We start from the raw sequence: 7,217 nt of genomic DNA, 5'->3' as shown, positions 1-7,217 counted from the left end.
TTGGTCAGGGCGAGAGTTGGGGTGGGTTGTCTATATGCGTTTTTCTATGTTGTGTTTTGCGTTTGGCCTGGTATGGTTCTCAATCAGAGGCAGGTGTCGTTAGTTGTCTCTGATTGAGAATCATACTTAGGTAGCCTTTTCCCACCTGTGTTTCGTGGGTGATTGTTTTATGTCTTTGTGTATGTCACCAGACAGGACTGTTTCGTGTCATTCTCTTTGTTATTTTTGTTTTAGTGTTCTGTGTTTAATAAATTCATCATGAACAGGTACCACGCTGCGCATTGGTCCTCCGATCCTTCATACTCCTCAGATGAGGACGACGAACATTACAGGTGTAAATCCAAATAGACCCCTTTCTGTGTTTGCAAACATTGTTGCACGAGGGCAATGCACACAAGTTGGTGGCAGAACAAGGGGAGTTCTTATAGCACACCAGCAACAAACCCCATCTATTTACATGTTGGTTTTGAGTGGATTATGATTGGATTTTGAAACGTATGAATCTCCTGCTTAACATAATATTTGTGTCACTTGAACTTGAACACTTGAACCAGTAAAATGGCTCTTCAGCTATATTTTGCTTCAAGCTATATCAATGAGCATTAGCATTCTAGCTAACAACTTCAAGCTATATCCATGAGTGTTAGCATTCTAGATAACAACTTCAAGCTATATCAATGAGTGTTAGCATTCTAGCTAACAACTTCAAGCTATATCAATGAGTGTTAGCATTCTAGCTAACAACTTCAAGCTATATCAATGAGTGTTAGCATTCTAGCTAACAACTGCTGCATCCAAAATAGTTATTTTGCAAAGATCACAACCAAATATAACCTCAGTGACTGTTCAAGCAATAATCAAAACATCATTGTAAGCGTTAAGAAACCCCAAAAGTTATTTTGTTTAGAAGTAATAAAAATGTGAATCAAGGCTAAGTTGAATGGGCGCAAATGGTGATGGCTTTCTTACTGCTGCCAAGAATCCCGTGCATCTGTATGTGGCGTCAGTGTGTCGTGTACTGGAAAAGGATCTATACCTACATATTCTCTGTCTTGGCAGCCAAGATTTACCATGTCTTCCTCTTTTAATTTCCAGACTGTATTCTGAGAGGGTTTTTCTTCCTTTTACATCATGGAGGCTAAAATGTACATTTTCAATTTAGGGAGAGATAATCAAGTTTAGTTCGTAATTTAATTTACAATGTTCAATTTTCATTGAGGTTGTTTTTCAATATGAGGTCAATTGGTAGTGATTTTGGTTTTATAAATGAAACTTTTTTTTGATTGGTCTTTAGTTTCAATGTTCTTAGTGAGCTGCAGAGCAAGCTGACCTAGGGGATCATCATCTTTCTCTCTCTCTCTCTCTCTCTCTCTCTCTCTCTCCCCACCCTTTGTGGATGTGTCTAATGTTACAGTTGATTTACGGCTAGTGATTTAAGACGCCATTCTTAGTGCACTGATTAAAGGAAAGAAGGGAGTGTCATTTTAGCCACAAATGGACAAACAGACAAACACATTGATGAACAGAAAACCACAACAAATAGCAATATGAAACAAGAGTTTGAAACAATATCAACAACACTGTTCTGCTCTATGGTTGGGGTTTGTAGAACCTACTATCCACATACAACCTTTTATTAGGTTCACAACACTGCTGGAAATAAAGATGACCGATGGCAGAGGATTAGTTTTTATTTGGTTAGTCATAGTATTATTCATTGTCTGCCTTTTTTGGAGTGTTTTCCTTCTGACCAAATAGCACATTTTACTGGACATGTGAAAGCTGCTCTCAAAGCTACCACCAGGTGGGGCAAGTCATCAGATAATATTTTCACATTTAGCAGGTGGCTGTAATTAATTCAATAGAATGTATTTATTTATCTATTATCTGTCATGATATAAAACATCCCAAGCAGAGTCAATGGAATGTTTGAATGAAGATTTCATCCACATTAAACTAATTACATTACCTGCTGTGCCATTTTACCTTGTAATATCCTGCAGACACAGATTCTATAGCTACAGTACCCTGTGGTGTGTGTGTGTGTGTGCGTGTGTGTGTGTGTGTGTGTGTGTGTGTGTGTGTGTGTGTGTGTGTGTGTGTGTGTGTGTGTGTGTGTGTGTGTGTGTGTGTGTGTGTGTGTGTGTGTGTTTGTGTGTGTGTGTGTGTGTGCAAATGTCATCTAGGGATCATGCCTGAGGGACAGTTGTCTGTAATGTCAAGGCTACTGGAGGTATGGAGGAATCTATTTACTGTTTTCCTCATTCATAGGTATTAGATCATGTTTCATGTATTTTCCATTAGATTTTAATGTTAGAGTTGTTGGTTATTATATTGCAGAACTGATGTGATATGCCTTTGCTTTTTCAGGTATTGAGTCATTTCAGTTACAGAATCAATGTAAGTGAACTTTTCTAAACAGAAATACAAATGGACTTAAATTGTTTGAGGTCAAATGGAAGACTAGACATTGTCATCCCCAATCTTCTTCCTTCTGACTGAACTTACCCTCCCAATAGTACATAGGAAACAAGCACTGACCTACAAATTAAACCATTGTTTTGACCTACAAATTAAACCAAGACAGTTACTGAAAGGTCGCTGGTTCAAATCCCCGAGGTCACTACATGAACAATCTGTCAATGTGCCCCTGAGCAAGGCACTTAACATACAGTTGAAGTCGGAAGTCTACATACACCTTAGCCAAATACATTCAAACTCAGTTTTTCACAATTCCTGACATTAAAGTCTAGTAAAAAAATCCCTGTTATAGGTCAGTTAGGATCACCACTTCATTTTAAGAATGTGAAATGTCAGAATAATAGTAGAGAGAATGGTTTATTTCAGCTTTCATTTCTTTCATCACATTCCCAGTGGGTCAGAAGTTTACATACACTCAATTAGTATTTGGTAGCATTGCCTTTACATTGTTTAACTTGAGTCAAATGTTTCGGGTAGCCTTCCACAAGCTTCCCACAATAAGTTGGGTGAATTTTAGCCCATTCCTCCTGACAGAGATGGTGTAACTGAATCAGGTTTGAAGGCATCCATGCTCGCACATGCTTTTTCAGTTCTGCCCACAACTTTTCTATGGGTTTGAGGTCAGGGCTTTGTGATGGCCACTCCAATACCTTTACTTTGTTGTCCTTAAGCCATTTTGACACAACTTCGGAAGTATGCTTGGGGTCATTGTCCATTTGGAAGACCCATTTGCGACCAAGCTTTAACTTCCTGACTGATGTCTTGAGATTTTGCTTCAATATATCCACATAATCTTCCTTTCCTCATGATGCCATCTATTTTGTGAAGTGCACCAGTCCCTCCTGCAGCAAAGCACCCCCACAACATGATGCTGCCACCCCCGTGCTTCACGGTTGGGACGATGCACTTCGGCTTTCAAGCGTCCCCCTTTTTCCTCCAAACATAACAATGGTCATTATGGACAAGTTCTATTTTTGTTTCATCAGACCAGAGGACATTTCTCCAAAAAGTACAATCTTTGTCCCCATGTGCAGTTGCAAACCATAGTCTGGCTTTTTAATGTGGTTTTGGAGCAGTGGCTTCTTCCTTGCAGCCTTTCAGGTTATGTTGATATAGGACTCGTTTTACTGTGGATATAGATACTTTTGTACCTGTTTCCTCCAGCATCTTCACAAGCTCCTTTGCTGTTGTTCTGGGAATGATTTCCACTTTTCGCAACAGTACATTCATCTCTAGGAGACAGGACGTGTCTCCTTCCTGAGCTGTATTTTTTTATATTTTATTTTACCTTTATTTATCTAGGCAAGTCAGTTAAGAACAAATTCCTATTTTCAATGACGGCCTAGGAACAGTGGGTTAACTGCCTGTTCAGGGGCAGAACGACAGATTTGTACCTTGTCAGCTTGGGGATTTGAACTTGCAACCTTTCAGTTACTAGTCCAACGCTCTAACCACTAGGCTGCAACCTTTCAGTTACTAGTCCAACGCTCTAACCACTAGGCTACCCTGCCACCTGCGTGGTCCCATGGTGTTTATACTTACGTACTATTGTTTGTACAGATGAACGTGGTACCTTCAGGCATTTGGAAATTGCTCCCAAGGATGAACCAGACTTGTGGAGGTCTACAATATTTTTTCTGAGTTCTTTGCCGATTTCTTTTGATTTTGCTAAAGAGGCACTGAGTTTGAAGGTAGGTCTTGAAATACATCCACAGGTACACCTCCAATTGACTCATATGATGTCAACTAGCCTATCAGAAGCCATGACATCATTTTCTGGAATTTTCCAAGCTGTTTAAAGGCACAGTCAATTTAGTGTATGTAAACTTCTGACCCACTGGAATTGTGATACAGTGGATTATAAGTGAAATAATCTGTCTGTAAACAATTGTTGGAAAAATTACTTGTGTCATGCACAAAGTAGATGTCCTAACCGACTTGCCAAAACTATAGTTTGTTAACAAGAAATTTGTGGAGTGTTCGAAAAACGAGTTATAATGACTCCAACCTAAGTGTATGTAAACTTCAGACTTCAACTGTAATTGATCCTGTAAATCGCTCTGGATAAGAGCGTCTGCTAAATGATTTAAAAGAACATGTTTAAACCAATGCAAATAATGATGTAAATATGTCATTGTGTAGAGAGATCTAAGTCTCCAGTGGCCAGATACGCGTCGGTAGGACTATTATCTAATGATGATAAACATAGAGCGCACTGTAAAGCATCTGATGGAAAGCCTCAGGAAGAAGATCGATTATCTGCAGCTATCTGTTATACATCACTATACGTTATGCATAATCTATCCGACTGACTTTGTTAAGCCAAGCGACCGCAGCTTTCCTTTCCCTTTTCTGTTTTCTGGCTGTAAACCCATTTTCCGCAACTGAAAACGTCCTTGCTAGTTTCAGAGGCAGTCAACCCGCCTGTCGAGTCTTGTACAGCGAACCGTAGATGGCGCGCGCCCAACTCGGTGTTTTTATTCCGTGGACAGGAGGAAACAGGGGCTCGCAGGGTGTCCCCACCACTCCTCCGTGAGATGCGCCAGTGAGCTCGCGGGAGGAGAGAGAGAGAAGAGGGTTGACAGTGGCGTCGCATCCGTCATTCTTCTCCTCCAGAATCCCTGAAAACTTAAAACGGTAAGAAACAGGCTGGTTTCCTCGTGAAATTCCCTTGTTTTATGCGCGGCGATTTCTGTTTCTGACATTGTGTGATTGTGCTACATCTGCATTGCTTGCTGTTTGTGATTTCATGCTGGGTTTCTGTATAGCACTTTGTGACACCAGCGGATGTAAAAGGGCTTTATAAATACATTTGATTTGATTTGATTTGGTATGCAGACTATCCAACGAGATGTTTCGCTGCTGGTAATCCCTCTTCAATTGAAGGCAGCGGTGTCACCTCTTATCCCCATCACTGCATGGCTACTACCATTAATAACCTATTGAGATATTAATAGCTGGACATGCTAGATGTGGTGTAATTATGTATTGAGATAAACTGATAGAGAGAGATAATGCCTCGAGCACCCTAATAGAATGCTGCCATGCCATACGAGACATGTTGAATGTTTCCATTTATTCCAGGCTATGTATTTGTTGATTGAAAACGTATATATATTTTGTTATTGATTTAGAGACGTGAATATTATTCTATTCAGTTAGCCTATATAAAATACAGACTTGATAAAGGGCACGCAAGTTGATGGAAACACAAGCATCAATTCCTAATGGCCTACTATTCAACGTAGACTCATTTCAAACGGCATTGTTTTACAAATAAGTTAGTTGCCTCTGTTTAGGTCAAAACCCCTATTCTGAATAGGCTACTTCAGTTTTCAAAAACAGGAAGATAGAAAATTGTTTGCTAAATGTCGGGTCTTTCTGGGTTTAAATCAGCCTCTATTTCCAGTTCGCATATAGTATTTGTTTATCAATGAGTGAATAGCTAGGCTACTTGAGAATGGCGTCCTTGAGAGAAAGTGGATGTTAAAGTGAATACTGGCAGTCAGCGATGCTTTGCTCTGCTGCGGTGATGGTGAGTCAAACACAACAGCTCGCTGCCTGGCGGATGCGCTTGATCATACGTCACCTGGGCAACCGGTTCAGCACCATGGAGAGCGGAAAGAGGGTGGTGCGGGGGATCCTTGGGAGAACATTACTGTGGTTAGATTGGTGACACTCATAGTGCTGTATGATGGCTAAATGTAGTGAATATAACTCAGCATTAATTATACAAATTCTCATTTGCGTAATGGAACCTCTGCTAAGAGCCTTATGTAAGTAACATCTTATCCCATATCTGTAGTTAGCCCCACTGTAGCTATGTGTGTCTGTTTGATTATGCAAGATAACATGAGTCCTCTACAGCTTCTATTATGTTAGGTGTGGCATCTAATGAAGACAATTAGCATGAAGCCAGTGCAGCTGATAACGAAGGACTGATGGAAAGGTGTGAACTTGAAGTCTATATTATAGTCATAGATATAGACAAGGTGTTGAATAGAAAAACACATTTTCCACTGAGAAATACAGTAGAGGGAGAGTGTAGGGTCTAGTGGTTGAGCTAGTCTTAATTGAAAAAGGAAATTAAAATGTCCTTCTAATAATTGAAGTGTTGCAGGCTGCAATATGGCTGTGAACAGCTTAAATTATATTTATTAAAGACAAAATGCAATGTTTGATGACAGAGTAATTTCAGGATTTATTATTATTATTGCGATATGTCTAAATAGATGGGTGAATTATGAAGCAGAGAAGGTCCTTTCAGTGAGCCATCAAACATCCTCTACTGAAGGTCTGTGAGTGATGTTACATTAACGTGATTCAGACAACTAAATATTTACTCACAGATTGGAAGAGAGAGAGAAAGGAGGAGAGAGGGAATGAAGAGAGAAGAAACAGGGATTCATTTAACACCATAACAGCAACAGCCATATTTCCCAGGGGGCATTGTTTTTTGGGGGGAAACATATAAGTTCAGAGAACAGAATTGAAGTCTGTAAACAACAGCTTCAACCCTTAAAACAATCACCACTGAGCAGAGAGAGAGAGAGATAGAGAGAGATGGGAAGAGAGACTGAGGGAGTAGAAAGGGAGATTGTTGTGTCATTTTTTTTACATTCACACCTCTCTTTATTGAATGAGTATAGTGACTGTACCATGCTGTATTTATGGTATAATATAAAACCCACCATGGAGTTAACAGGATTACACTGCTGTTCATGTTGTACACACAA

The 7,217-nt window shown here is 39.8% G+C and overlaps 1 protein-coding gene across 1 annotated transcript in view; it reads left to right on the top strand.

The window, feature by feature from the left end:
- Nucleotides 1-4,709: 4,709 nt before the first annotated feature.
- The window catches only part of LOC112239935 (ecto-NOX disulfide-thiol exchanger 1-like), a 112,328-nt gene continuing 109,820 nt past the window's right edge, over nt 4,710-7,217 (top strand). The window contains exon 1 of the mRNA XM_042319736.1: nt 4,710-5,118. The gene's annotated coding sequence lies outside the window, so the exon portion shown is untranslated. The remainder of the gene's footprint in view (nt 5,119-7,217) is intronic.

The sequence above is a fragment of the Oncorhynchus tshawytscha genome, linkage group LG03 (assembly GCF_018296145.1).
Source record: "Oncorhynchus tshawytscha isolate Ot180627B linkage group LG03, Otsh_v2.0, whole genome shotgun sequence".
In the NCBI taxonomy this organism is placed as follows: Eukaryota; Metazoa; Chordata; class Actinopteri; order Salmoniformes; family Salmonidae; genus Oncorhynchus; species Oncorhynchus tshawytscha.
The sequence above is the reverse complement of the archived record's forward strand: the minus strand, read 5'-3'. Positions and strand labels throughout refer to the sequence as shown.